General features: G+C 36.8%; 1 long non-coding RNA gene across 1 annotated transcript; it reads right to left on the bottom strand.

Annotated features, from left to right (window-relative positions):
* Positions 1 to 8,129: 8,129 nt before the first annotated feature.
* LOC107011034 lies at positions 8,130 to 10,189 on the bottom strand. The gene is made up of 2 exons (XR_001455774.2): positions 9,555 to 10,189; positions 8,130 to 8,654 (listed from the first exon to the last, which is right to left on the bottom strand). It is a non-coding gene; the product is annotated as an uncharacterized LOC107011034 (long non-coding RNA).
* Positions 10,190 to 12,136: the final 1,947 nt, after the last annotated feature.

Genomic DNA, 12,136 nt, shown 5'->3' with positions numbered 1-12,136 from the left:
TAAAACCGCGACAACGGTAACAGAAATGATAAGAGTGGGCCCTATGTTCCACCTCAAAATCGTGAAGTAGATCGTAGGGATGGTGGAGGTAGTATGGCGCGAGTTGAGAATATGATGCATAAAATGAGGAGGAGGTTCGATGCTAGTGATGAGCACATCAAAGAGTTAAGGAATGACTTAGCGGATATAGGGCAGAAAGTTGATATACATGCAATCTCGATTAAGCATCTTGAGTTGCAAATAGCCCAATTGTCTGCCACTGTGAACAACGGCAACGGGGCACTCTTCCTAGCAACACTATCCAAAATCCGAAAAATGATGGGCATTGAATGGCAATCATTACACGGGGTGGTAAGCAAATCATTGACCCACCAATGTCGTCTGGTGTAGAAAAGGTTATAAGAGATGATGATACGGTGGTGGAGGTTAGTGGTGAGTTAGAAGATAAAACGGCAAAAGATGTTGAGGTGCCCCAAAAGGTGACCCCCATGCCTAGACTACCACCTCCTTTTCCACAAAGGTTAGCAAAAAAGACCGATGATGGTTAATATCGATTTTTTATAACGATGTTGAAACAACTTTCTATCATTGTCCCTTTGGTACAAGCTCTTGAACAAATGCCCATTTATGCCAAGTTCATGAAAGATTTGGTTACGAAGAAAAGATCAGTCACTTTTGAGAATGATGATAGAATTCAGCACTGGAGTGTTATTGCTGCAAGATCTCTAGTGCAAAAGAAAGAAGATCCGGGTGCTTTCACTATTCCTTTTACAATCGCGTTATTACATTTTGCGAAAGCATTATGTGATCTTTGGGCAAGCATAAATCTCATGCCCCTCTTGATTTACAAGAAGTTGGGTTTGGGTGACCCAAAGCCCACTGCAATGCGGCTATTGATGGCCGATCGAATGGTAAAAAGTCACATCGGTATACTCCATGATATTCTCGTAAAAGTGGAGTCGTTAATATTTCCGGCCGATTTTGTGATTCTTGATTTTGAGGTTGATTATGAGGTGCCTATTATTCTTGGGAGGTTATTTCTTTCTACGGGTAGAGCCTTGGTTGATATGGAAAAGGGGCAGATGAAATTCCGATTGAACAATGAAGAAGTGACCTTCAACATTTGTAGGTCCATGAGGCAGAGTGGTGAGCTCCAATCGATATCTGCTATATCCTACCGAGTTGAATATTAATCTGAGGTACAAATTGAAGAGCTCTGGGTGTAGAAGCATTGGCAGCACTGATCATGAATTTTGATAGTGATGGCATTGAAGAGTATGGGTCATTGGTCGCGGCACTTGATCAAGGTAGTGTTCGTTTTAAACCAAAGAAATTTGAGTTGAATATGCAACATCGCGAATCTACACCCACGAAACCGTCTATTGATGAGGCTCTAAAATTAGAACTTAAGCCTCTACCACCTCATCTAGGGTATGTATTCTTGGGAAAAGATGACACTTTGTCGGTTATTATTGCATCAGATTTGAATGTGCATCAAGTTGAGAGTTTGGTGAAAGTGTTAAATTGGTTCAAAAGAGCTATTGGGTGGACTATTGCGGATATTATTGGGATCCCTCCCAATATTTATTCTCATAAAATCCAAGTCATGACCGATCATAAGCAAAGTATTGAGCATCAGAGACGTCTAAATCCACCTACGCAAGAGGTAGTGTAGAACAAAATTATTAAGTGGTTGGATGTCGGAGTGATATATCCAATCGATGATAGTAGTTGGATATGCCCTGTTCAGCGTGTACCTAAGAAAGTGGGGAATGACTGTGGTCTCCAATCAAAAAAAAATGAGCTTGTTCCAATGAGATCGGTGATTAGTTGGAGGGTATGTATGGATTACCATAAATTAAATGCATGGACCGAAAAACACCATTTTCCTATGCCCTTCATGGATCAGATGTTGGATAGACTTGCCGAAAATGGGTGGTACTGTTTTCTTGATGGTTATTCGGGGTATAATCAGATTTCTATTGCACTGGAAGATCAAGAGAAAACCACCTTTACTTGTCCATATGGGACCTTTGCGTTTCAAGAGAATATTGTTTGGGTTGTGCAATGCACCGCCATATTTCAGAGATGTATGATGTCGATGTTCTCCGATATGGTGGAGGAAACTATTGAGGTGTTTATGGATGATTTTTCTGTGGTTGGTGACTCCTTTGAGCGGTGTTTGAGACATTTGTCTGAGGTTCTTAAAATGTGTGAAGACTCCAATCTAGTACTGAATTGGGGAAAATGTCACTTCATGGTAAAAGAGGGCATTATATTGGGTCATCGCATTTCAGAGAAGGGTATAGAGGTTGATCGAGCTAAAGTCGAGGTAATAGAGAGACTTCCCCCACCTATCTCGGTAAAAGGTGTGAGAAGCTTTCTTGTGCATGTAGGTTATTACCGGAGGTTCATCAAGGATTTTTAAAAAATTGTACATCCTTTGTGAAAGTTTCTTGAGAAAGAGTGTAAATTTTATTTTGATGAATACTATCTTAAGGCATTTGGTGAGTTGAAAAAAAAATTGGTGTCTGCACCTATCATTATTTCGCCAGATTGGAGCAAGCCATTTGAGGTAATGTGTGATGCTAGTGGGGTTGCTCTTGGTTTTTTATTGGGTCAAAGAAGGGACAAAATCCTTCACCCCATTTACTATGCTAGTAAAGCCCTAAATAAATCCCAAAAGAACTACACCATGACTGAGAAAGAGTTCCTTGCAGTAGTCTTTGCTTTTGAGAAATTTCGCTCTTATTTTCTTCGCACTAGGGGTATAGTGCATACTGATCATTCTGCTTTGAGATATTTGATGGCAATGAAGGATGCCAAAACGAGGTTGATTCGTTGGGTATTACTATTGCAATAATTTGACATTGGGGTAATTGATAGAAAAGGGACCAAAATATCAAGTTGTTGATCACTTGTCCCATTTAGAAGATGAAGCAATGAGAGAGTTTGGGGATAAGACTGAAATTGATGATACTTTCCCCGATGAGCATGTATTGGTTGCCTCTTAAGACTTGATTCCATGGTTCGTAAATTTTGTGAATTATCTGGCTAGCGCTATCGTCCCACCGGACTTGTCCTTTCATCAAAGGAAAAGTTCATGTATGATGTGAAAAAGTTCTTTTCAGATGAGCCATACTTTTATAGGATTTGTGCTGATGGGCTTATTCGGCGTTGTGTGCCGAAGTTGAGATGTTGAGTGTTTTGGAGGCATGCCATTCTTCACCCCTAGGTGGACATCATAGTGGTATCAGGACCGCTCACAAGATCTTGCAATGTGGTTACTATTGGCCAACTATCCACCAAGATGCTCATGAGTTCGCTAAGGCATGTGATAGATGCCAAATAGATGGTGGCATATCGAGAAAGCAAGAGCTCCCTTTAAATCTCATTCTTCTTATTGAGCTATTTGATGTGTGGGGTATTGAATTTATGGGCCCTTTTGTGAGTACTCATGGGATGAAGTACATTCTAGTAGCGGTCGATTATGTGTCTAAATGGGTGGAAGCTATCGCACTCTCAAATAATGAAGGGAAGAGTGTCATTGCGTTCTTGAAAAAGAATATATTTTTCCGATTTGGCACCCCAAGGGCTATTATTAGTGATGGGGGATCCCACTTTTGCAACAAATTTTTTAAGGGATTATTGGAGAAATATGGGGTTCGCCATAATGTGGTCACTCCTTACCATCCTCAAACTAGTGGGCAAGTTGAGGTGTCAAATAGGGAGATTAAGCAGATTTTGTCCAAAATGGTGAATGCTAGTAGAACGGATTGGTCAATGAGGCTTGATGATGCTCTTTGGGCCTACTGGACAGGATACAAGACTCCCATAGGCATGTCCCCCTACCAGCTTATATGTGGGAAGGCTTGTCACTTACCGATTGAATTAGAGCATAAAGCCTTGTTGGCAATGAAAAAGTTGAAAATGGATTGAAATGAAGCTGCTGAACAGAGGTTGAATGAGCTTGATGAATTTCGCCTAAAAGCTTATGAAAGTTCAGCCCTCTACAAAGAAAAGATGAATAAGCTCCATGACCAAAAGATTGAGAAACGTGATTGTATGGTTGGGGATTTGGTGCTTTTATTCAATTCTAGGTTGCGTTTGTTTCTGGGCAAACTCAACTCCAAATGGACTGGTGCTTACTTGATCACCCGACTATTCCCTCACAGAGCGGTTGAGTTGGAGAACAAGGAGGGTGTGCAGTTTAAGGTGAACAGACAGCGAATCAAAATCTATCTGGGTTACGCTGAAACGGCGAATGAAGTGATCGAGGCATACCATCTTGATGAAGTCTGAGTAATCAGGTATCATACGTTGTGCCGCGATGTTAAATCAAGTGCTGGTTGGGAGAAAACCCAATATGTATCCTCTAGCCAACTATAGGTTTTTCGTGTTTAACTAGTTATAGTTGCATGTTTTTTTGCTTTTATTTCCTTAAACTTCCCGTCTAAATATTTGTCTTCTTTTTGTTAGAAGTGTTGGCTAGAGCACAGTTTAGAGTCCGTGCCCAAAAAATTTTCCAGAAAATATAAAAATAATAGCTTAATGGGTGTTAAATTTGCAGGTATCACTTCACCAGAAAATCTGCGGAAAATTGGTCTGCAACACCCTTTAACGGACCCATCGATGCACCGTTATGCTTGCGACGGACCATCGCAAGAATCCGTCATGCCAAGGTATGTTTTTCAATTTTTTCTAAGTTAGGGCACGCATGACGGACCCCCACGATGGACCGTCGAGCCTGCGACGGACCGTTGACAGGGACTCGTCGTGTCTAGACTACAAAGGGAGTGGGTTCCAGGACACTGGACCCACCAGCTTGTTGATCGCCGGCGCTTTTTGCTTCACCTACCACTCTATTATTTTAGATTCTTTTATGCATTGGTACAATTACATATCTTTTTGTTGGGGGTAGGGAAATGGAAGTGAGTGCTAGGGTGAAGTCTGAGTAGCCTAGCCCAACTCACAATCCTCTTTTGGGGTTTTCTTGCCTGTGTTCTTTTTCCCCAAGAGACTAATTATTTTTATTGTTGAACCGGCATGTCTATATCTTGTGTACATAGTATAACTCTGAAGCATGATGGCTAAAACAGAAATGATATTTTGATGTAATGAAAATGATGCATGACTAGGCATAGTAACTGATAAATGTGTGGCTCTAAGCATGACATAGAGATACACTACGGCATGACCCTAAATCTAAGATTTGAACTAGGTGTCTGATAATCTGGTAGAGTAATGAGATGTCAAGTGAGAGTGAGGAAAATTTGAATATTCCACCATTGGTACTGAGCTAGAACAGTAATTGACAATTAGGAAAGGATCATAGGCCCTTGTTCGAAATAGTCACTCTTTAGCCTAAAATAACAGAAAAAATCAAATAAAGTAATCCTTTATTGATCCAAATAGTTTGAGCTTAAAATAGATCTTTCTTCTTCACCCCATCTGATCTTTTCTGGGAACAATGTGTTGGCCCTGGTCCCTCCTTGGACATGTGTACCTCAGCTTATGCCAAAAGAATAAGTTGAGGGTGGCTAATGCAGAAAACAACCTTGTCGGGGCCCTGACCCAATCTTGGGTATTGTGAACCTTGACTCATGGCAAAGTCATGAGTTGAAGGTGGTTGTTATGAGGAATACTCTGGAAAGTGGGGTTGAAAGAATAAAGAGGAAGAAAGAAAAAAACAACAGTAAATCAAGAGTAAAAACAAAATAAACAAAAGAAAAGAGAAGAGTCACTTACACATAAGGAGAAGAAAGGGAGAATAGCAAGGTGAAAGAAAATTGAGAAATAGGGTGAAATAAAACGATAAAAAGGTAGGACGCTTAGCCGATATGTCAAGGAGGGCAACAAGTCACTAAAATATACCTAAATATACCCTACTTGACCCTGAGCCTATGTTACAAGTTAAGAAAGTCCTATCGTGATCCTAAGAGTTGTTACGGAGAACTTAAAGCAGTGAAAATAAGGGCAAGCCTATGGCAATATGTGTAAATGAGTTGTGAAGTTGTTCTGAGAGCGAATGTTGAAATGTAATCCTTATATTCAAACTTTAATTATTGTGTAAAAAATGAGAATGTTATTTTGAAGTGAGGACACTAGTTGCAATACCAGAAAAATTAGCACCTAGGTGAGAGATCGAAGAGGATAGGTGTCAGTTTGTGGTGAGTCTGTACCATGGTCTGATCCACATAATTCAAGCCTAATAGTGATAGCATGCATGAACATAATGAAAATAATCAGAATTGATAGCGAAATGATTGCGAAAGCTAAAATACGGGTACCCTTGTACAAAGATTTTGTAGAGAGTCATAGTGCGTCACTTGAGGACAAACAACGAATTTAAGTTGAGGGTGTTGATGTACGTGGTTTCACGGTACTTTTAATGCCTTTTCATTAATTTTAGTGTGTGTCTAAAGCCTTTTTGTATTAATTTTTTATGTAGTTTTCTATTTATTTCCAAGAAATTTTTCCAAAGAAGAACGTGGAGATTTTGAGTTGAAATTGCAGAAGTGACCACCTATGGACCCCACGATGGTCTGTCGTGACTGTGACGGTCCATAGGGGTCAACCTTCATGAGAAGATAATGGATCCTGAAATAAGTTGGGGAATTCTGACCAAGTGTGGGACTACGGAATGTCACAACGGACCGCGTCATAGCCACGACGGTCCGTTCTGCACATTCGTCAATGCTAACAGAGAGTAGTCCAGTACCCAACTTCAGAAGATTCTAAGTGTCATGGAACGAATCCCCTCGATGGACCGTCGTTCTTACAACAGTCCGTCACACCTGTCCATCGAGGGTAACAGAGAGTTGATGAAGAAAAGCAGCAGAAAAAGAGCTAAGTATGGAGCGACGAAGGACAACGATGGTTCGTCGTGTCCACGACGGTCCGTCACGAGGGTCATTGACTCAGACGCGTTTTGGCAGATTTTTCCTTAAATAGATTTCCCTCTATTATTAGGTTTTGTTTCTTATAAATAGTCCGAAAAACCTCCTTTTTTGGGTTAGACTCTTGGATAATTTTCAATTTTATTGTCTTTGTATTGAACTTTCGATTTTGGGATTTGATATTACTTTTCCGGAATCGATTATTGGTGTTTTGTGATTTATTCAAGTAAATTTTTGAATTTTGTTCATTTTCATCAAAGTAATTGCATGAATTATTACATTATTATTATGAATTGTGTGATTATTAGCATGAGTAACTAAACTTTATGAGTAGGGTTGTGGGAACCATGGGTAAATAACAAGGTAAAACCTAGCTAAAATAACGATTCTAGAATAGTGTCTTGCATGTACTGATAATTCTTTCTCTTAGAACTCTTTTTAATGGATGGCCAACGTTAGAATTCACCTTATTGCTACTTGGCGGATCAAGGAGGTAGCTAATAGGAAAAGAATTATCAACATAGATTTAGTGTATACTATCTAATAGGCTAGTGTCAGTTGGTACGAAGTAACAACATAGTCAAATATCAAATATGATGCTTAATATGAGGTAAAGATGAGGTCTAGTAACGCAACACACGTAGCCGGACCAAGGTGCGGAGATGCCTGACCAAGGATTTAGAGATACCTAACTTATCACATTGCATACAAGATACTAGGAAAGGATTGTTTTAGCTAGAATTACCGAGTTAGGACCCTCTGGGGAACACTTACGCCCTAGTTACTCTCATGACTTGATTAAACTCCAATACTTGAACCTGTCACTTGTTTACTTTAATTTAGCTAATTGCTTTTATTAATCAAAACCCCCCTTTAGTTATTTGTTTTCGGGAAATAATTTGACTAAATAGAAGTAATAATAGAATAAAGTTAAGTCTGAACCATTTTCCTCGTGGGAACGATCTCAACCTCACTAGTTGGGTTCTTTACTTGATGCGACCGCTTTTACTTCGTTTCGAGAAGTAAATTTGAGTGTATCAGTAGATTTGACTAAAATGACTATAACTAATTTTTCAAAATATTAACTAAGTAAAAGACTCAATTTATTTAAAGGGACAATAAACTTAAAGAGAATTATTTAAAGTGATTAATTCATATATTGCAAGACAATTAAAGTAAAACAGAACTAAGTAATAAATAAAATATAAGTATTTAAATTTGAACATAATAGAAGCTATGACTATATTTTGGAAATTAATTAAGTTAAAACCAAATCATAAATATAATGTTAGTCAACGTAATCACAAATAATTAATAGGAAAGGGGAGAGAGTATAAATTTGGCTATTTACAGAAATGGAGAAATGGGGCTTTTATCCAGTGACTATTTTGAATGATCTTTGGCCCATTTCTCCTGAAAAATCTGGTATACATTTGATGTATACTGTTGCATATGACTAGTATCCAGCCCATTTGGGCTTTCCGAAACCTGTATTTTTATTTGAACTTTGTAATTCTGACTTCATCAACCTGCCTTTCCATACTGAACCTGTATATCACTGTCTTTTCTGTGTATATCGTTTTATACAGCAGGAATAAAACTCCTTTTTGAGCTTTTGGACATCGATAATTAATTTCCAGCCCCTGTATTGCCTGTAAATTGTTCGTCGGCTATTTTTGGACTTGATAGAGAGAAGTGTTGGTCCTGTTAGGCCCAATTCAGGAAATGCAAGGAGAGGGGAGAAGTTCATGAAGACTTGGAAAGGTTTCACATGCAAATAAAATGGCAAAAATATTAGCATACAACCCAACCATAATGAATGGAGAAAAGGTTTTGCTGAATTATATGAAAGGAAAAAAAAGAAATATATATTAGCATATAATCCAAACAAAAAAATCATAAAGGAGCAAGTGAGAAGTTTTAAAGAGATGGCTAAAGAACAAGAATGATCAAATCTAAGCCAAGTAATCAACATTGCAGGTGACAACAAATGTATGTGGACAGCAAGAAAAATAAGAATAATAATATTTTTTAAAAAAAATTTTATCACACACCTAAGTAATTAAAAAAAAAATAAACACAGTTGGGCATGGAACATATATTTTGGATATCAGGTGATGAGCTGATCAAGCCTAAAGTAGAATAAAGACATGGAAAAACTTAGGCAACAGTGAACATCGACTCAAACTTAACACAAAGTTGCTTTCTAAATCAAAATATAAATAGAATCTTTACACACTAAGGTTTGGAGAATGCATCTAAAATATGGGAATGTTGACTGATTAAAGAAAAATGACCTTCATATTAACCAGTTAAAATTTTGTATTTTTATTTAGAATGTTGTACTAACAGTAATAAACCAAAGTGAGACTTGATGAAGCTATCGTTTATAAGCATAAAAAAACTATGCTCTTTATAACAAGGTTGGGATACACTACCATATCAACTTGGAACTACATATCAACATTTATATCTAGATTAATAGAGGCAGACGACTATCCATATATAATCATTGAAAGCAAATACAACTAGACTAAGAGTAGAAGGCCAAGACTTGAACGAGCAAATAAATAACATTCAGCCTAATCAACCACACCAAACAACAAATCAAAGTTGGCATACAAAAGAAAATCAATAAAGAGTGAATAAGTATACTTTTTTCGAAGCAGGAAACGGGACAGCTACGAGCTTAGATGAACCGCGACTTCACCAAAGATCCGACAAATACCCAGCAACACGCGAATAAGTAAAGAGATTATATATTTAAGATGTATTTCTTATGTTGTAGCAGAGCGATTCTTTCTATGAAAATTCTTTCCAGAAAAAAAATTTCCCCAACCTTTTTTCCCCACTTTTTCCAACTCAATATCAGCTATCTCCAAAAAGAATTTTCAAATTTTTCTTCCCCCTTTAGAATGAAGAGGGTGAGGGCTTTAAATAGAGGAATATAAGGGTTGATTTAAAGGAGGAATGGAATTGGATTCGAAATTTGAATTCGAAATTCGAATTTCGTGAAGGGATAAGGTTGTCAGCTACAATTGTACGAGTTCACAACGGAAAAGAGAGGAGAGTCGCCCAATTTCAAACCAAGGACGTTATAGGAGGAGATTCTTCCACCTAGCACTGCTCATGTACAGAGGGGATGAGGGAGAGAGGGAGAAAATGACATTGGAGTGGGATTCGGGTAGCGATTGTTCTAGGTTTCGTTTTTGGGTTCGTCCCGTTGAAGAAGAAGAAACGTACAGGGGTCATGTGGATCTGTTTTGGTGTTATTGTAGGAATAGGTTCTTTTGGTATTCTTAATTGATGGGCTGCTTTGGTATTGATTGGGAAGATTGAAATGGGCTGGAAAATGAAAAAGAAAATAGGACGGGATTTCCTTTGGCATTGGGCTGACTGAAGAGAATAAAAAAAGCCGACATATGGTTTGCAAATGGGTTTAAGGATTTCACTAATAACTAAATAATAGAAATTAATATAAGTTAGTTAATAAGATTCTTAATTATAAAAAAATAAAATTATTGTTTCATTTAAAACTAATTAACCTAAAAATATAAATTATTATTTATACCATACCAGCTGTCTAAATATTTTACTAAAACTAAAATCCTTTTGAGATGATTTTTGAATAATCATAAAATATACTAATTATATACAAATTATGTAAAATATGTATTATCTAAAAATTATTTAAAATGACTAAACTATTTAAATTAACGTGCAAACTTTATATTTTCTTAAACTTTTATAAAAAAAAACTAATTATTTTAGACCGTTTGTAATTGAAGAAGTTTAAATTTATTAATTTATATGGTACAGGTCCAAAATTGGGTGTAAACAGATACATAAATGAATTATGTAAACTTTACCTCTTCTTTATTTATGTTAAGAGTTTTTCCCATATAAAAACTATTGACCCTTCTCATTCGAACTTGCTATGCTCAATACCTAATTTTGCATTGCATAGCACCATTTGGACGGGTACGTAATCTATCTCTTTTTCATGTTAAATCAGTTTCGAGTTCAATTTATGTTTAACATTTACTATTTAGGTTGTGTATATTATTTCTATTGAAAAAATTGTACTTATTAGTTTCTAATAAAGTCTGGCATCCTTATGATAAGATGATATAGTGATACAATCCATGTTAAATAGGTGTAGTATGATTTATTTATTTCCGCCCTCCTTCACTTTTGATGACCAATCTCTAAAAAAAATTGATTTTGGTTGGTTAACAATCATATTATTTTTTCTCTGTTGGATAAAAATATGTGGTCTAGACAATTATCAAGACATGTGAGTGTGCCTATAAACTAAGAAATCTATTTGACAGGTACAAAACCTTGATAGCTTTGTGATTAGCACCAAACTGTTGTTTGATATATCCCCTGTATTTTTCAATTTAAACTTCCAGTTTGATCTCATGGTCTCTCCTAGAAAGATTATCAATAGAAGGCTATAATTATTGTTTTGATGTATGTAATTATGCTAATAATTTTTATATCTTTAACGTTTAATATTATATATCTCAATTAAATAATTTTAATGTATAACATTTTAGCTACAATATATAGTTGAATAATAATAATCCATGGACGTTTTTGTGGATGATTTCTCTGTGGTTTAGAATTCATTTGAAGAATTCTTGGACCATTTTGGGGAAATTCTTGTAACGATGTGTTGAACTAAATATAGTCCTAACTTTGGAAAAGTGTCACTTCATGGTAAAGGAGGGGATATTCCTTTGGCATAAGAATTTCTAGGGAGGGGGTTGAGGTTGATCAAGCTAAAATCAATGTTATTGACATGATACCTCCCGCTATATTAGTGAAGGGCGAAAGGAGTTTCCTTTGCCATGTTGGATTCTACCGGTGATTCATTAAAGATTTTTCTAAGGTGAATTTTTCGTTGTGTAGTTTGTTTGGAAAGGAGAATGTGTTTGATTTTGATGCAAGTTATAAGAAGACGTTTGTGAGCTTGAAAGAATAACTTATTTCAGCTCCCATCTTAATTGCACCTAATTGGAGTCTTCCATTTGAAATGATGTTTGATGCAAGTGGAGTGGTTCTTGGTGCTGTTTTTGGACAGCGTAACAGTAAATTATTTCACCCCATTAACTACACTAGCATGATATTAAATTGTGTTCTAAGAAATTAAAGTGACGGAACAAGAATTGCTCGCTCTTGTGTATGGCTTTGAGAAGTTTAGAGCATACTTGTTAGGTATAAAAGTTGTA

Source organism: Solanum pennellii, chromosome 1, assembly GCF_001406875.1.
Source record: "Solanum pennellii chromosome 1, SPENNV200".
Classification (NCBI taxonomy): Eukaryota; Viridiplantae; Streptophyta; class Magnoliopsida; order Solanales; family Solanaceae; genus Solanum; species Solanum pennellii.
The sequence above is the reverse complement of the archived record's forward strand: the minus strand, read 5'-3'. Positions and strand labels throughout refer to the sequence as shown.